General features: G+C 40.5%; 1 long non-coding RNA gene and 1 pseudogene across 1 annotated transcript; one reads left to right on the top strand and one right to left on the bottom strand.

Annotated features, from left to right (window-relative positions):
* Nucleotides 1-4,124: 4,124 nt before the first annotated feature.
* On the bottom strand, nucleotides 4,125-14,481 carry LOC143661571 (uncharacterized). The gene is made up of 4 exons (XR_013164695.1): nucleotides 14,364-14,481; nucleotides 13,716-13,813; nucleotides 5,819-6,009; nucleotides 4,125-4,216 (listed from the first exon to the last, which is right to left on the bottom strand). It is a non-coding gene; the product is annotated as an uncharacterized LOC143661571 (long non-coding RNA).
* A 3,643-nt stretch (nucleotides 14,482-18,124) lies between these two features.
* LOC143661131 (histone-lysine N-methyltransferase SETMAR pseudogene) lies at nucleotides 18,125-19,195 on the top strand (annotated as a pseudogene).
* The last annotated feature ends 383 nt before the right edge of the window (nucleotides 19,196-19,578 follow it).

Below are 19,578 nucleotides of genomic sequence, written 5' to 3'. Positions count from 1 at the left end.
GATTTAACTGGCACCTATTTTGAGTACTTGAAAAGAGAAAACTATAAAAGGAGAAGGAGGAAGTTACAATCAGGTTACGAAGATAAAATTTTCTTCGTAAGTAAAAGGCAAAGAAAAAAACAACACGAAACAGGCAAAGTTTTACCCATCATCTTTCTACACCATCTAACTTCCTCCCTCTGATTTCCTGCTATCTTCAGCTTCCCCTCTCCTCTGCTAAGTCCCTCCCTGCATGTGTGTCTAGTGTAGTTCTTATTACTCTATTAAGTAATAATTAAGTCAAGAAATGAAGCCTGAGCCTAGGCGATAGTTGGGATTCAAATATGTCTGTTTCCCAGCAAGGGCCCAAGGACCAAGCTTGAGTCCTCAGAGAAAGGAGCTGAGGTAAAATTTGAAAAGACCATAATTATGAAGGATTTGGGGAGAAGAAGGGGCCAGATAACCCTGGGTGGGGACCCAGAAAACAAAATGTAGCACCCAGTGATGGAGGGACACACTCTCCATTTCTTCATGGAAGATGGCTGGGTTAGGGCAAAGTATGGACCGAAGGAGCTAAAGCTATTCTGACATTCATTCATTCAACATTCACCCATGTATTGAGCATCTAGTTGTTCTGGCACTGTTCTAGCCCCAAAGAATGCAAAGAAATGGACAAGGCTCCTGCCCTCTTAGAGTTACTATAGCCATGGGATAACCAAGAGGGACAATGGAGCAGAATACTTCTGTTCTTCAAGAAAAGGACCAGACACCTGGCATCTTTGAGACTTGAAAGCAGCAGCTGTCAGTAGGGGAGCACTGAAATGGAAAAGCAGAAGGGGTCAGCATGGGAGGACATGGGAAAAGCCTGGCAGGAGGTGAAGTTCCTGCATATGTAAGAAGCAGGCAACAAGTCTGCAAAATCTGGGTCGTTTCTCTTACAAGGATTGTAATTGTACTCAGAGACCATGGAAGCCTGGGCAAAGTTGGGTTACCTGATAGCTTGTTTACTTATTTCTCTCACTCCTTCAAATATGAACACATCAATGTTAGGGTCTGTATCTTACTTAGAAGAATGCCTGGCATAGCTTGGTATCTAATAATTATGTGAAGAAGGAAGGACGAGGGTAGTGAAAATAATGATTGCAAAGATTTAAAATGGGTCTTTTTTTGCAAATGACAGGAATCCATTGAAAGCCAAACTTCGTGACAAACGTGATGGTAGGATCTCCACCACTCTCAAATGTGAAAGTGAGGAAGCTGGAGGAATTCCAATGATGCTTTGAGAAATTGTGGCATTATTGGAATACAACTTCCAATGGCAATTACATTTAATGAAATCCATTGAATGTCTGAGTTGTGGCAGATGTGCTAAAATCTTTCTGATGTTTTATAGTCACACCTCATGTGTCAAGTGCTAGATTTTCTGTTATTGAATATAAGAGCCACAGGAATTCAAAAAAGAGCTCATTATCAGGGAAAGTTTTCAACTACCCAGTTTTTATAAGAATCAGTATTACAAACCTGGCACTGAAAAACTGAACTAAAGAAATGGAAAACAAAAAGAAGAAATGATACAAAACTCATGGACATCTTCACTGAAAATGAATAAAACAATTTAAAGGAGGCCCCAAAATGAAAATAAAAAAAAAAAAATGGTGAGGGTGCTTTTGTTTACAAGTAACAGAAATAAACTCTAGCTATCTCATAATAAAGAGGACTTGTTGGAGGGATAATAAGAGAGTGATAGTCAGCCAATTTGCCCCAATATGGCCATCCCATGGTTAACTGGTGCTCAGGCTGTGCCCTTTGTTAAACATTTTGGCCATCAGCCCTGGACACTGGGATTTCTCATTTACAGATGGACTAGAACCTGTGCATCATACATGATGGTTTGGACCACAAGTTAACGGAAAGTCCTGACTCAAACTGGCTCATAATAGGTATTAGCAAGTGACAACCCATTGGTTGGCCACCTGCTTCTTAAGTAAAGTTTTACCGGAACACAGATATACTCATTCATTCATATACTATCTAAGGCTGCCTTAATTCTACAATGGCAGAGATAGCTGTAGTTAGTTATTATACTTGCAACAGAGACCCGCAGAGCTGTTATGGCCTCCAGAGCTTAAAATATTTACTATCTGGCCCTTTAAGAAAAAGTTTAACAAACCTTGGCTTCTACAGTAAGTCATTTATTAGCTAACATATTTGATTCAGTGTTGGGATGGGTTAAAAAATGCCATCGAGGTCTCAGGATTTTCAGAATTCTTCCTGATACATCTTCCATGTTACCTAGAATGGTCACCTCCCAGTGGCAAAAGTGTTGCCAGTGGAAAAAGGGCCATGTACGTCCTTGTTCATGTCCAACAAGAGTAAGAGTAATTTCTCCTCCAGGCATGGAATATAAATCTTAATCTGATTGGGCCAAGATGGAACACATGTCCATTCCTGGGTCCATACAGTTGTCAGGGGATTGCCATGCATTTATTGTCTTAGACTGATCTGCAACTCCTTGTGGGGATGGGTGGATTTTTAACAACATCAATATTTCTTAGAAAAGAGAAAGTGAATAGTGGACATTAAGAAAGCAAGCAACATTCGGGGAATGGTGAGAGCGGGGAGAAATTCAACTTCCCCAAGTTGAATTCTTGATATTCTCACAAGCAGTGTGGACAACCAAAGCTATAGGCTGAACCCTCAGTCCTGGGGTTTGTTCATATGAAACTTAACCCAACAAAGGATAGGTCAAGTCTACTTAAAATTTAGGCCTATAAGAGTCATCCCCAAGAGAACCTCTTTTGTTGCCCAGATGTAGCCTCTCTCTCCAGCCAACACAACAAGCAAACTCACCACCCTCCCCTGTCTACGTGGGACATGACTCCCAGGGGTGTGAACCTTCCTGGCAACGTGGGACAAAAATCCTAGAATGAGCTGAGACTCAGCATCAAGGGATTGAGAAAATCTTCTCTACCAAAAGGGGTAAGAGTGAAATGAGACAAAATGTCAATGGCTGAGAGATTCCAAACAGAGTCAAGAGGTTATCCTGGAGGTTATTCTTACGCATTGAGTAGATATCACCTTGTTATTAAAGATGTAATGGAGAGGCTGGAGGGAACTGCCTGAAAATGTAGAGCTGTGTTCCAATAGCTATGTTTCTTGAGGATGATTGAATAATGATATAGCTTTCACAATGTGACTGTGTGATTGTGAAAGCCTTGTGTCTGATCTACTTTGTCAACAGACGAGTAGAACATATGGAATAAAAAGAAATAATAGGGGGAACAAATGTTAAAATAAACTTAGTTTGAAATGCCAGTGATCAGTGAAAGTGAGGGGTAAGGGGTATGGTAGGTATAACCTTTTTTTTTTTTCCTGTTTTCATTTTATTTCTTTTTCTATTGTCTTTTTATTTCTCTTTCTGAATGGATGCAAATGTTCTAAGAAATGATGAATATGCAACTAAGTGATGATATTGTGAATTACTGATTATCTATGTTAATGTTTTATTACATTTGTTAATTTTTTTAATTGATAAATAAATTTAAAAAAAAAAAGAAAGAAAGAAAGCAACAGTGCCAAGACAACTGGGAAGTGAAGGATGATAGGCAGCTAGGAATCTTCTCTCCCCCTCCATCTCTAAATCTTTGTTTCTCTCCTTATTTCTGTTGCATTGTTCTTTTTCATCACAGCCTGGTTTCTTCCACTTCTCTCAATACATGGTGGGAAATGTAGCTATCAATAGCTCAGATATTGACAATTATCATCTGAGAGACAAAGACACTGACATCTCATTTTTTCTCCATCTTATTTTCAAGATCAAGTGGAAAGATTTTATTTGTCTGGACTGGATCAGAGGAATCATCCTCTAACCAAAGGTGGAGCCATGTCACAGAGATTAGAAACTCACTCAACCATGTGGACAGTGGTAGAGAGCAGTGTCAACTCCGGAAAAGTGCTGGACAGATGAGCCAACGGATATCTGCTACAGCATGTTTATTTCTTCCTGTAAAATTGAATAGCTCAATATTTTCCAATATAGGTGATTGTGTACTTTAAATTTCATTCCGAGAAACAAAGACCCAGGAAATAAGTCATTTAAACAAAACTGAAGTTTTTATTTCTCTCATATAGAGCTATTAAGATAGGTAAGTTTTATGACTTGCTGCTAGCTTCCTTCCAGCTCACCCATCTGTTGTGCAGCCTTTGTCTTCATGATCCAAGACGGCAGCTGGAGCTCCTGCAGTCATATCATAAGCAGTGGAGTGGAGGAAGGGACAAGAAAGTGGCAAAGAGACTTAAGTAAAGTCCCAAAAGTTGTCATGTAACACTCTTTCACTTTTATCTCATCACAATTTAATCTTTTGTAAAGGAAATTGGGAAATAGTCTTTTTTTTTTTCAGACAGAAGAAAGGAAGAAAAATATGTAGGGGCGAATAGGAGTTTCTGCATGATGAACATTGAGTATTCATTTTTAGAGCACTCAAAACTTTTAAGCTGAAAAGATTTCTCTTCAACTCTGAAAGTAAAAGGCAGTTATCATCAAAGAGCATATGGGGGAGTTTGAGAATACGCCTCATGTATTATACTTTCATACGTGAAATTTTTCTGTTTTTTTATGCGATTTTATTGAGATATAGTCTCTCTCTCTCTCTATATATATATAGACTATATACCATATAATCATCCAGAATATACAATCAATTGGCTCACAGTATCATCATGTAGTTGTACATTAATCACCACAACCAATTTTAGAAATTTTCATTACTTCAAAGAAATAAAAATAAAAATGAAAAAGAACACCAAAAGCATTCCATAACCTTTATCTCCGAATCCATTATTTCTTTATTTTCTTACACATCTTCCCCTACACTGGGTAAAGGGAGTGTCAGTCACAAGGTTTTCACAATCACATGGCACACCATAAAAGCTACATAGTTATAAAAGAAGAAAATAAAAAAATAAAATAAAAGCTATATAGTTACACAATCATCATGAAGAATCAGGCCTACTGGATTACAGTTCGACAGTTTCAGGTATTTACTTCTAGCTATTCTAATATACTAGAAACTAAAAAGGAATATCTCTATAATTCATAAGAATAACATCCAGAATGATCTCTCAACTCTATTTGATTCACTTAGCCAGTGAAACTTTATTTTTTTTCATTTCTTTTCCCCCTTTTGGTCAAGAAGGCTTTCCCAATACCATGGTGCCAGGGACAGGCTCATCCCAGGAGTCCTGTCCCACGGTCCAGGGAAATTTACACCGCTGGAAGTCATGTCCTGCCTAGGGGGGAGGGTAGCGCATTTATTTGCAGAGTTGGCTTAGAGAGAGAAACCACATTTGAGCAACAAAAGAAGTTCTCTGGAGGTGACTCTTAGGCATAATTATAAGTAGGCTTAGCTTTTCCTCTGCAGGAATAAATTTCATAAGGGCAAGCCCAAAGATCAAGGGCTTGGCTTATTAAATTAGGAGTCCCTAATGCTTAAGAGAATATCAGGAATTCCTCAGATGGGGAAGTTTAATATTTCCACATTTTCTCTCAGCCACTCAAGGGGACTTTGCAAGTATATATATTTTTATTTTCTGCCCAAATTACTCTAGGATGTTTTGGGATATTACATTAACTTATACAAAATAACAATACCCCATTCCCTTTTCAAGTTTTCATGTAATTATGTTGTTTGAATAAACTGACCATGCAGGTTACATTAGATACTGTGCTACAGAAAATATAAATTTTGTACCAAATAAATATATCTTCCTTTGGTCTCACCCAGAGCTTGAAGTTTTAAAATACAGTCAGTATCATCTTTTACATTTCAATCTGATTTACCTCAGTCCTAACAAGATCAGCTTCATTCATATCTCTAATTGAAATTTGATCTCTTTTTCAACTTCTTTAACAGTTGCTGTATGGGGTAATGCTGACTTTCAGAGCTGCAGAACTCCAGCTCCAAGTCTCAGGTGTCACACAGATACCCAAATTCCAGGGAATGACCAGGTTAAACACAAAGAGCTCAGCACCTTAGAATTTAGAAACAACAGTTAAAATTCAGGAACAGATGTGACTGCTGTAACAATTTACAATAAGCTTTATTGACCATGCTGTACTCCTTATTCCTTGATTACCCAATCTCTGCCCTGTTCTATCCTGATAACCTATGTCTGGAATTCAATTCTCAGAGTTTACACATTATAGTTAGACCATATTAGTGAGGCCTTACAATACTTGTCTTTTTGCTTCTGGCTTACTTCCTTCAACATAATGTCCTTGAGGATCATTCACCTAGTTACATGTATCATAATTTCATTCCTTCTTGCAGCTGCTCAATAATCCATTGTATGTATACATCGCATTCTGCCCTTCCATTCATCAGTACCCTTACGCTACAGCCATTCATTGCAAATTATGAATACTGCTGCCATAAATGCCAGTGTGCAAATGTCCATTTGTGTCCCTGCTTTCAGTTCTTCCAAGTACATACCTAATAATGGGGTTGCAGAATCCTATGGCAACCCTATACTTAGCCTGCGGTACATACACTGCCTTCCAGAGGGGCTGCACCATTCTACTTCCCTATAATAGTGAATAGGTCCTCTCTCTCTCTCCATGCTTTCTCAGCACTTGTATCTTTCTGTTGACCTTTTAAACAGTTTTATTCACATACTATACACACCATCCTAAGTAAATAATTAATGGCTCCCAGTATAATCACATAGTTATGCATTCAGCACCACAATCTATATGAGAACATTTCCATTTCTTCCATAAAGAAAGAGGAAGAGTGAGAAAAAAATGAAGAATAAAAAAATTAAAAGGAGAAACAGCAACAAGAATCCCATACCCTTCCCTTATATATCCCCTTATTGACAATTAGTTTTGTTATATTGCCTTTGTTACTATTAACGGCTACATATTACAATGTTTCTGTTAACTATAGATCCTAGTTTGCATGGATTACATTTTTCCATATATCATTCCATTTTCAACACCTATTCAATCTATTGAATCTATTTTTGTCCTTGGGTCTAAAGTGAGTCTCTTGTAGACAGCATATAGATAGGTCCTGCTTTTAATCCATTCCGCCAGTCTCTGTTTTTTGACTGGAAAGTTTAATCCATTAATATTTAATGTTATTACTGTAAAGGCAGTACTTTCTTCTACCATTGTGTCTTTTGGATTTTATATGTCATATCTTTTTTTATCTGTCTCTTTTTACCCTAATAATTTTCATTTATACACTTTTCTCCAAATTCTCTCTCTTCTGTCTTTTCCTATCTACCTGTAGTGTTCCCATTTGTGTTTATTGTAGAGCAGGTCTCTTGTTCACAAACTCATTCAGTGTCTGTTTGTCTGAAAATATTTTAAACTCTCCCTCATTTCTTAAGGAAAGCTTTGCCACATATAGATTTCTTGGTTGGCAGTTTTTCTCTTTCTGTATTTTAAATATATCATATCACTGCCTTCTGGCCTCCATGGTTTCTGCCGAGAAATATGCATGTGGTCTTATCAAGCTTCCCTTGTATATGATGGATCACTTTTCTCTTCCTGCTTTCAGAATTCTCTCTTTGTCTTTGACATTTGACAATATGATTAGTAAGTGTCTTGGGGTAGGTCTATTTGGATCTATTCTGTTGGGGGTACATTGTGCTCCTTGAATCTATAATTTTATTTCTTCCATAAGAGTTGGGACATTTTCAGTGATTATTTCTGCCAGTATTCTTTCTGCCCCTTTTCCTTTCTGGGACACCCATAATATGTATATTTGGGCACTGCATGTTGCCATTCAATTCCCTGAGATCCTGCTCATATTTTTCCATTCTTTTCCCTATATGTTCTTTTGTTTGTAGGATTTCAGATCTCCTGTCCTCTAGTTCACTAATCCTTTCTTCTGTCTCTTCAAATCTGCTATTGTATGTCTCCATTGTGTTTTTCCTCTCTTCTATTACACCTTTCATTCCCATAAGTTCTGCTGTTTTTTTTTTTCATGTTTTTGAGTTCTTCTTTATGGTTGCCCAATGTCTTCTTTATATCCTTCATCTCTTTTGCCATATCTTCCTTCAACTTATTGATTTGATTTAGAAGATTTGTTTGAACATCTTTAATTAGTTGTTTCAACTCAAGTATCTCATCTGAAGTTTTACTTTGTTCCTTTGACTGGGTCGTATCTTTGTGCTTCTGAATATGGCTTGTGTTTTTGCTGCTATCTAGGCATCTGATTTCCTTGATCAGTTTATTCTGAAGGTCATTTTCTCTTTTTTACCTAGGGTTTTCTTGTTGGTTGTCTTTGTTCTATATTTGTTCTTTGACATTCAGCTCAACTTATTCTAGACATGTAGAATGGGTTCTGTTTAACTGATCAGAATTTTTCAGCACTTTTTTTTTGGTTCTTCTTCTGCCTATATGGAACCCTTTTTTCTTTTTCTTTCCTTCTTTTTTTTTTTTTTGAGGGGTTCTCCCCAGATATGACTGACTCCAATCATATTTTCCCAAACAGCACTGGCCCAGGTCTCAGGAAGAGGGTGTAATCAGTATCAAGTTTCCCTGAGGATGAGACCCAGAGATTGCCAGTCTTTTCCATGAAGCCTTTTAACTCTGTGCTTTTTCTCCCTGTGTGCCCAGCAGGGAGCACTTGTCAGGCACAGGTCTAACAGCTTAAAGTTGTGCAGTGCCTTTAATTATCAGCAGATCTTGTCCCTGCCAGGGGCATGGTTGAGACAGAGGCAAGGGTAGAAGGCAGGCTTAAGCTGTTGCTGTTTTCCAGCCCCGGGGGTCTGAATTCTCTGAATGAATGCCACCACTTGTGCTGGGTCCTGGTTCCCCCTTTTCTTAGGAAAGATATGCCCCTTTAGGGAATTATCTCCTTCACCTGACTAGTTATTTTATCTTTCAGATGTACCTTAACTCTGCCCTTTCTTAGATCAATGCTGACAACTGAAAATACCTGAAGCTTTCTTTAATAACTGCTAAAAAGTTTTTATTTTTTTAAATCCTTTTCAGAGTTGGTCCCCAGTCCCATAGGTTCACCAATCAAGAGCCAGGGTTGGTACCTGGCTCTATGTGCCCTTTCCTTGGGGCATAGCCCTTTTCCAGTATCCTGAGCTCAGTCAACTCCAAAAGCCTCTGTGTTTTTGTTTTGTTTTGTTTTGTTTTTTCTCATAGCCCACCTTCTCTCTGCCAGGAGAGACCTCAGGGTTCCTTTCATGCTTGCTCTGGGTTTATCTGTGCTCAGAGTTTGTATTCAGCTGTCCAAATTTGTTGATTAAGTTAGCAATTGGAGCTTGCTTGAGGTCTTCTTGCCTTGCTCCTAGTAGAAATTACTTGTTTTCCCCCAGGAGGAAATGTCTCCAAAACAGTATGTCATGCCAGTGGGGGAGGGGCACCTGCCTCCATAGTTCAAGACATTTTCTTAACAGTTCTGCACTATGATCTAAGCCCTTCCACCTGTTCCAGCCTGGTGTATGATATGTGTCCGATTACGGAAGTCCTCCGGTTGTTTCAGACAGTTTCTGGTTATTTACTAATTAATGTGTACTAACTAATTTCCACACCTTCCTATGCTATTATCTTCCATAAGTGAAATTTAATGTATTAAAAGAATAGAAAAATATATTTTAAAAAAAAACAGCCATTGTCTGCTTATGCCATGTATGGCCTTTGAATAAACATAATGCTATGTCCTCAGGAGGAACCACCTCCCAGATTATGCCAACCCATCCACATCATTTCAGACAAAATTCCATGGAATTTTGTAGTTGCTGTAGTATAAAAGAAGGCACATTAGCTTTCTCAAATTTAGACTTAGAAACATGAAATGTTGAAAAGCTATTGTTTAAGTTCAGGAAACTTCTCCCACTGGCTAAGCTGTCAAAATGGAAATGTCCAAAATAACAGGGTGTGTTTGGTCAGCTCAAAAAAAAGAGCATAGAAAAGTGTTCCCACTTCTGCTCCCTGCAATGATAGCTTATAAAGCTCCATCAGAGTGTTTGTAACTTGCCTTTCAAATTATGACTGATGGATCTACTCCTTTTCATAGACAGTTTCCTATGGAAGAATGATCCAAATGAATTTCCCCTGCTACCTTGATCCTTAATGGTGATAGCACGAGCCACACTCTGTCAACTTAGAAAAAGTAACAAAACGCAAGTCTAACGTGAATGATGGGTATAAAGAAAAGGCTTTCTTAGTACCTGAAAAGTTCCAGCAAAACTAAGCCTCACTGTAGAAGGTGTGCCTGCCATTTGGGGCAACACCCTTCCTGCAATTAGGGAGAACAAGAGAATGTACGTCAAGTATTATGTGGTGATAAGAATAGAACATTATTCTGAGCAATAAAGTGTTATTCAAATTCTACCGAATCACACAGATGCTGTAAAATGCCAACTATTCTAAGAAAGAGATTTTAAATTAGAAATTACCTAACCTTTTTGGTTTCTATTTTTTTTTTAATAACATTTGTAATCTAAATTAGCAACAAACCTGTGTCTGTCAAGTTTTTGCATCAATCCAAACCCAACTGCAATTTTATTTCAGGATTAACAACCCATTCGTTAGAGTTTAATCTGTATCTCTCAGAGATTTAGGGCCTACGTAGGCCCAGGTGATCTGCAGACATGGCGTAGGGAAGTAAAAGGAATTATCATTGCTGTTTTCAAGCAAGGCTGAAGTGTGATCACGTCGCCATTGGACTATCTCTGTCCCCTCCTGGACCTGGAGTGTTGGCAGAAGAGGAAGTTAAAGTGTGGCTGATGTTTGCATTTGCGGAGTATAGGGACTTTGGCCTCTCCCTGTGAACCAACAAAATAATCAGAGTTGATTGTACTTGATGAAGTTTTAGAGCCTGCACAAATCCACACATTAATTCGTTCTTATGGCTGTCATTTTTCAAGCCCCTGTGTGTAGCAGGCTCTGTACTAAACCATAGGCATACACAGACTGATCAGGAAAGGACCCTGTTTTTAAAGAATAATAGTGGTACTAATTTCAGTTAGCAGAATAATCAACAAGCATATGGAAAATAATTAACAGAAAATATGTGCACATGATCATGAACATTACCTGGAATTATGCTTAATTTTTCCCAAATTTCCCGTGTTATCATATTCCTATAATTATATTATATTCTTCTAGTGTCTTCAAATTAAAAGATACAATAGCAATTTCAAGCCCGAGTGTGAAAAATTGAGGAATGGATTTGTTTATTCAAATAAGATAACTTTAAGTAATAGAAACTTCATGATAAACAGTTGCTTTTTAAAAACACAAGTCAATTATTTAATCATAACATATATTTGATCTATCCTATGCATCCCACAGTTATTACAGCAAATCCAGTTAAGGCTTCCTTGAAGGAAGGAAAATGACATGGGTGAAAACTAGAGAATAAAATAGTTTATATTATTTTAGACATCCCAGTGAGAAGAAGAGTGAAATGAATGACATTTTTTAATCTCTACACAACCATTATGACATTTATCAAGCACCCATGATTAGGCTTACCAAAAGACACACTCAGAAAAGTGGAACACGCAGACATTCGAACATGGTCTAATTTAGAACATTAGACATTGGAACATGTAATCTTCCTCATAATACTGAGGAAAGTACCTCTTAAAGTGTCCCAAAAAGGGAAGTGTTAATGTAAGTATGTAACGGCTATGGCGGTTGCTACACTTGGACTGATGGTACTTGAAGGTGTTACCCACAAACCAACTTATCCATGGTGGGATCCTGTCAGCTTTCACCTGAGAAACCAGGTCACAAGAAGTCAAGCTCTCGTGACTCAAGCTGCAGCCATTGCCAGTGCTACCCAGACAGGGGCTGTGGATGTCTTTTTCCAAGATACCATAGAATGAATATTGAGGAGTTGTTTTGACCTTGAAACCTCATACATTCTATCCTGTTGTTAAATGCCTGTCTGCAACCTTCAGGGCAGAAATACCCAGGTGATTTGAGTATTTAAAAAGAAGGGACGGAAGGAAGAGATGCTTATCAGGTTCTTCAAAAGCAACATTTGAAGTGAACAAAGTGTTGTCCTTGGTGCTTTAAATACAGGAGTTCACAAAGTCCTGTGCTCGTTTCCTTCATCAGGAAGTAAGAAATTAAAAATCCCTTTTGAAATCACTGAATCAACACAGATATGACTTTTATGGACTTTTCTCATTTCTGTCATTCCTGTCTCAGAAGTTTTGAACTTCGGTGAATTCAATACTGTTTTCTGATTTCCTACCACACGGCAGGCATGGTTCTGCATGCTTGGGACAAATCAGTGAACAAAGGAAAGCCTCATCCTATGGAGCCCACATTCCAAGTGAAGAAACAGAAAAGAAACCATAAACACGACAAATAAGTTATTTCAACAGGACATCTAAAGGGATAAATGTCATGGAAAGAAAGAAATATTAGACCAAGGTAAGGGAGTCAGGAGTACTGAACATTGAGAGGGAAGGCAAGCTGCAGGTTTAAACAGGTGGCAAGGTGGGCCTCTCCGGGAAGGTGGGAACTGAGTATACCTGTGGAGATGGTAAGGGAGTGTGCTGGTGGCTATTCCAGGCCAAGAGGACATGCCAGAGGTGTTTAAGGAACCGGTGTAGTTCGAGTGGAATGACTGAGATCACCAGGAGTTGAGGTCAAGGAGTAAAGGGAGAGCAGGGCACGTGAGTTTCACAGGCCTTTACAAGGACTTATATTTACATTGTGAGGTTTTGAACTGAGAAGAGACTGTCATGTGGTGAAGGTGGAAGCAGGGAGCCCTGCTAGGAGGTTATTACAATAATTCAAGAGAGAGATGATGGTGGCTCAGTTCAGGGTGGTAGCAGAGGAAGTGGTGAAAAGTTTTTGGGTTTCAGATATATTTTGAAGGAGGCGTGAACAAGATTTGGGGATGAGAAAAGAGAAAAATGCAATGAGTCAAGGATGACTCCAAAGTTTGTAGCCTGAACAAATAAGGATAAAGTCACCGTCAACTAAGGAGGTTTAGATGTGTGTGAACAGGCTGAGATGTCAAGGAGGGGGATGGGAAGAGGTCTAGAGTTCAGGATAGAAGTCTGAGCTGCAGAGACAAATTTGGCAGCTAATAGATGATATTTTAAGCCAAGAGACTGGATGAGATCACCAAGAGAGTAAGCAAGGAAGAGAAGGTCCCCAAGAGAAGAGGCCCTGGGCCATCCAATATGCATGAGATCAGGGAGAAGAGGAGGGACCAGCAAAGGAGACAGAAGGAATGGCCAAGGAGGAGGAAGAAAAACAAGAAGAGTGGTGGGGGCCAAGTGAAGAAATTGTTTTAGAGAAGAGAGAAAAATCAGCTGTGTCAAATTCTACTGATGTGGTCTGTGAATGGATGAACAGACTTAGCAAAATGTAGGTCACTGGTGTCTTTGCAAAGAGCAGTTTCATTGCAGTGAAATTCTATCAGGAGTGGGAACAGAAATCTATTTTAAAAAGGGAGAGTTCTGGTCCTTTAAGAAAAATTAAGGAATGAAGAAATCAAGTATGACAGCAAGTTAAAGTATGCTGTCTGCCACTGGACACGTCTCCATTACACTGAAATGGAAGAAAGTAGTATTAATTGGGCATAAGAGGTAGTGCGAGATGTTCCTAGAGTCCAGATTTCATGCAAGGAGAACTTGTTTTGGTGGTGGGGCTCCCCCTTGTCGTACCAAATGTCAGCCCTTTCAGGCACCACGTTGCTTGGTACTCAGGTAGCGACAGGCCAGTGGTTCCTCCTTACCTGCCCGTGGACTGCTGGAGTTTGACAAGAGGTCGGTTCTGTTTGTGGCCAACACACCACTTTCCATAGGCCATAAAGCAACAGCCACGAAGCCATTTCTAATTTGAAGAGAAAAAAATATTTGGAGCTATTTTTGTTTTGCTTGGTTTAGTTTTAAATATTCAAGGACTTGAAATTGATTAAGATGGTGATTGGAACCTTAAGGGGCCTTTCTTGTCACCAAAAAGTGGCTGTGCTTTCCCTGAGCTTCTTGCACGTTGCACTTTTCGACCTGGATGTCATGTGGAGTTGGAGGAGCTGCTGTCACTCTGGGTGGGGGGAACAGAGCTGCCCTCTTACTGCCCAGATGGCCCCCCAAGGCTGTCTTTCCCTGCTTTTCTGCAGGAGAGTGGTGGGAAGATCTGCCCTCAAAGGGAAAAAGGATTTTGATTATAATATGTAGCAGTATCCAGGACTAAACACTAAAAAGAATGGACTTTCGGCTGCTTCATTAAGAAAAGTTGTAACACACTAGATTTGGTAAGCCCTGCTTTTTTCCTGGGCAGAATGGAATGGATGCCTAAAGCTGGCTGTATTAGTTAGGGTTCTCTAGAGAAACAGAATCAACAGGGAACACTTGCAAATATAAAATTTATAAAAGTGTCTCACGTGACGCAGGAACGCAGAGTCCAAAATCCACAGGGCAGGCTGCGAAGCCGATGACTCTGATGGATGGCCTGGATGAACTCCACAGGAGAGGCTCACCAGCCAAAGCAGGAATGGAACCTGTCTCCTCTGAGTCCTCCTTAAAAGGCTTCCCATGATTAGATTTAGCATCACTAATTGCAGAAGACACTCCCCTTTGGCTGATTACAAACTGAATCAGCTGTGGATGCAGCTGACATGATCATGACCTAATCCTATGAAATGTCCTCATTGCAACAGACAGGCCAGCACTTGCCCAATCAGATAAACAGGTACCACAACTTGGCCAAGTTGACACGTGTCCTTAAGCATGACACTGGCATTGCTTTCTTAGCCCCCTGAAATCACAAAGCCCTGTTGAGAAGATCCTCTGGCAACGGGAAAGATAAGGAAGCTATGGCTCCCTCAGTGCAGTGGAGGGGCAGATGCCTCTTTGCCGATGCCATTTTCTGCTGGCTAGGGGTCTCAGGGCCATGCCATGTCACTGCCCAGCGCTGTCATACTGAGAAGGATCTTGTTCTCTTTCTCCCACCTTATTACTGGAAGTGCTAGCATAGTCTGTCTGTTTGCTGCCTCTGGGCAGTGATGTATTTTCCTAGTGGTTGATTAAAAAATAAGGTTTACTCCTCCCCACTGCCACCTCCCAGTAAAGCAGTTACTAGGGATCAGACAGATCAGTATTTGAATTCCAGCCCCTTGACTTACTAGCCAGGTGCCTTTGGGTCAATTCTTAACCCTTTAGGGCCTTGGTCTCCTCAGTGGTAAAATGGGAATCCGTTTGCTAACTTCACAGGTGAGGATCAAATGAGTCCATGCAGATAAATCACTTGGCAACCAGTAAAGTCGCAACAGTAGGTGACTAGTAGAGTAAATTATCTGGAGAGGAGGCTATGGGCAGGGGTCCTCCTGGACAGACAGCAGAGAGGAAGCGCTGCCCCAACGTGTGCAGTGGGCAAGGGGTATCAATGTTCCCTCTCCTTGGAACCCCCCATGAACTGCCACGTGGGGACATCTTTAACACCCTCACCCCATGCCAACTGCTCCTCTGTGGCACTGGAAATACTTGGAGAACTTTGTAGAGATCGACTGTGCCTATTCTATCTCCCTACAGCATCCCCTGAGAAGTTCACATCACGAGAACACACACACACATACCCCAATCTGGTTTAAGAGCAAATCAAGAGTCAGGGAGGTAGGTCAATTCTAGAACATTAGTTTCCCTGGGATGTGAACCTCCCCAGAGCAGAATCAGAGAGATCTGAGACTTGTCCTCAGGGGAATTATTAACAAGATAAAACAAATGAAGCTAAAGTGGGAAGTAACAAGGTGATAGCAGTGGTTAGATAGAAGGGTTCTCTAAGAACTAATTAATTGGTTTGCTTGAAGTGTCTTTTATATATTAATTCCTACTGACTGTCAGGTCTGCAGCTACTACCAGGGATGCCAAAACACTGAACATATAGCAGGAAGGCCTGATGAGTGCACACAGCACAAATGTCAGATGCCCAAGAAAAATGTAGTTAAGAAGCGTCATTACCATTTTCACCCCTGGTCTTTGGGGGCTGATTTCCATCAGGGCCCTTCTCTGACTTACTGGTAAAAGCACCTAAAAGTCCCATTAAACAAATCCCAAATCTGGTACAAATCTGTAGCAGAAGCAATATGAGCACAGGGTTTGGGGTACAATGAACTGGAGCTCTACCCAATACCAGCCAGGAGACCTTGGCCAAGTTCAGTTTGCTCACTTGCAAAATGGAATCCCGCAAGGCTTACTTCTCCGGGTTGATGCAAGAATCAAATGAGAAAATGCACGCAAAGCATCTAGTACCATGAATGACACACATGCATAATCATGAAGCAAAAGGAGAAAAATAATCTTTTATCACAGGAGTTTCTATCCATCCTAAATACAGAGGAGATACTCTATTAAACCAAACATACATGTGATTTATGATTATGCCATGAGACCTGGGTTCCCATGGAACGTTTTGTGTAATCAGCCCAAAGTCCCCAGCAAGATCCCCGTCTCATCTTCAAATCCACTTTCACAGTAGCAGAGAACGAGAGGGAGAGAAAAGCATCTCTGTATTAAATACACCGTCCTCCCCCTTTTCCTGAACCTGTTTATCCCCTTCTCTTAAAAACTCTGCAGTTCCCAGAGAGCAGAGACTCTTGGGAAACAGGAAGTAGCCAAATGTCAGTAAGAAAATCCCCTAATGAAGATCAGCAATAAATCTCTTTAGGTAATGCTTTGGTCGCAAAGGGAAATTCCCCACCAGCCCTCAAAAACAGTCCCTCAAGAAAGCTTAGAGAGGGTTAATTTGGGAAATCCCCTCAGAAGTGACAGAACAGAAACGGAAAGCTGCCTCTTAAGGGAAATCAGAACAGCGTAAGCCAACGAGCTGCTGCGTGGGAAACGCCCTGGGTGAAGCCTTTATGCTCTGCTCAGCTTCTGCCTTTCATCCTGATCCTGGGGGAAACCTCTAAGGGACCCAGTTTCCTGAGCCACTTGATACCCACTCTGCCCAGGCTCCCAACCCAGGGGCACTAATGCCACAACTATTAGCTTTTTGAAATTAGCCGCTGCTAAACCAGATACATTTCCCCTTGAGACTATCTCTAACCCCAGTGGTAGAATATCAAGCCACAGTTGTTGCACCATGAGTTTCCCACACAGCTGGGCTTTAGCAAGCCCATCAGGTTTTACTGGGTTCTAATTTAGCTGTGACCTTGGGGTCACATTTCTTAGCTGCTGCTAAGCTCCAAAATGAGGAAGGAATTCTTCCCACGGGGAAGAAAATGAAAATCACATAAACCTTGTCCTCTGAAGGGTTTAGAATGGAGTATCTGCTGATGAGCTGCAGCAGAGAAAAACTGCTGGAAAGGGATCTGGGGAGACTGGTATTTATGGTCTCCCCATCCCTAAAGTAAGTAAGGCTGAGGTTACTGCAGCATCCACCAGTCCAGTTGTCCATGAACCATTGCTGCTCCCAGAGAACTTCCATTTGGTGGTTTTTTTTTTTTGATATGTGACTTAAAATAACCATTTCAGAAGATGATAAAAATTAGATTTTAGTAGAGGAAAGAACAGTCAAACTTTCCCTTACTGTATGCTTACCCAAAATAGTCACCAAGCTTTCGAAGTGGGGGAGTCCTTAGAAGAAAAAGTACTCTGGATTTAAAATCCTATGAAATCTTACACTCTTAGAGCATGCCCTATCGTGTAGCCAGGGCCCACAGTTGAATGATTTATAATTACTGACCCCACTTTCAAATGTTTTCTGACAACCCTGCCCAAACCATTTTCCTGATGCCTTTAAAACAAACATGGCTCTTATTCGCTTAGATTCATTCATCTGGCTTTGTTAAGATTCTTTCCCCCCAAATTATAAAGATTCTCAGACACCTACTTTTCCCCATGCTATGAATAAGCCAGGAAAACTCATTTTGGGGATTTGTGTGTTTCCTAGCAATTGGCATAGTCCTTGAATTCATTCTGTATACACACATCTTAGTTAAAATACTTAATTTAAACTTCTATCAAAGTCTCTCCTAAACTTGCAAATTCTAGATCTTCAAAATGCCATCAAGAGGAGATCATGAGAGCTGTAGGCACAGCCCGAGGGGGCGAAATGTTGGCAGTAGCTGTGGAGTAGACGAGGCTTTTCAGACTGGAAACAACTGAGGACCTGAGGACCCCCCACCCCCACCCCCTGCCGCAGGGCCTGGAGAGCTTGTCCGCAGGCGTGGCCCCCAGGGCCGCCCCTTTTCATTATACTCCTGATCATGTCATTGGGCCTGGAGCAGACTTGGATCTCACTCAAATAACCTTTTCTGGATGCATTTGTCTCAAAACTCCCTGTCTGCCTGGTACTTGCACCTGGCTCGTTCATGAAGAGAACCATGGTGATAATTCAGGTCTGAGATGCAGGACTGGAAGTCAAATAAACCCGGCCAGGTTTTTTATTTCGTTTTGTTTTGTTTTGTTTTGTATGCTGTATGGTTGGGGTGGTGGTGGTGGTGTCACATTTCATTCTTTTTTCCATGTGAGTATCCTGTTATGGCAGCCTCATTTGTTGAATTTTTGTTTCTTTCTTTCTTCCTTTGCTTGTTTTGTTTTTGGGAAATGCATGGGCCAGAGAGCTGGCCAGTTTTTGAATGCAACATCATGTGCCAGTGCCGTGACCAGTGCAAAAGCAGAATGGTCCAGAGGGCCCTGCAGTTCCATCTCCGAGTGTTCAAGATGGATTAAAAAAAAAAAAAAAAAAGAAAGCTGGGGACTATGTACCTTGGAATTTATACCAAGAGGAAGGTTTGTCTGTGAATATGCTGGTGAAGTTTTAGGATTCTCTGAAGTACAGAGAAGAATTCAATTATAAACAATACATGATTCAGATTATATTATAACCATTAAGGAACACGTGTATAATGGACAGGTAATGGAAACATTTGTTGATCCTACTTACAGAGGAAATATTGGAAGATTCCTTAACCATTCTTGTGAACTGAACCTGTTAATGATACCTGCTCGAATTGACTCCATGGTACCTAAGCTGGCACTTTTTGCAGCCAGAGACATTTTTCCAGAAGAACTCTCCTATGACTATTCAGGAAGATTTGTTCATCTGATGGACAGTGAAGACAGAGAAAGACTGGATAAAAGGAAACTAAGAAAACCTTGTTACTGTGGTGCCAAATTGTGCCCTGCTTTTCTGCCTTATAACAGTTCACTGTACTGTCCCTTTGAAAAGCCAAACGTTAGTCAGGAGAAACATGTCTGGTCTCTCGGTGGATGACTGAGAAGGAACCAGGTGTGTGTGGCTTAGCACCTGTTCTAGTTTGCTAGCTACCAGAATGCAATATGCCAGAAACAGAATGGCTTTTAAAAACGGGAATTTAATAAGTTGCTAGTTTACAGTTCTAAGGCCAAGAAAATGTCCCAATTAAAACAAGTCTATAGAAATGTCCAATCAAAGGCATCCAGGGAAAGATACCTTGGTTCAAGAAGGCCAATGAAGTTCAGGGTTTCTCTCTCATCTGGAAAGGCACATGGCAAATACTGTCAGGGTTTCTCTCTCAGCTGGAAGGGCACATGGTGAACACAGCGTCATCTGCTAGCTTCTTCTCCTGGCTTCCTGTTTCATGAAGCTCCCCTGGAGGCATTTTCCTTCTTCATCTC

Source organism: Tamandua tetradactyla, chromosome 17, assembly GCF_023851605.1.
Source record: "Tamandua tetradactyla isolate mTamTet1 chromosome 17, mTamTet1.pri, whole genome shotgun sequence".
NCBI lineage: Eukaryota > Metazoa > Chordata > Mammalia > Pilosa > Myrmecophagidae > Tamandua > Tamandua tetradactyla.
Note: the sequence above shows the minus strand (reverse complement) of the source record. Positions and strands in the feature narration are given on the sequence as shown.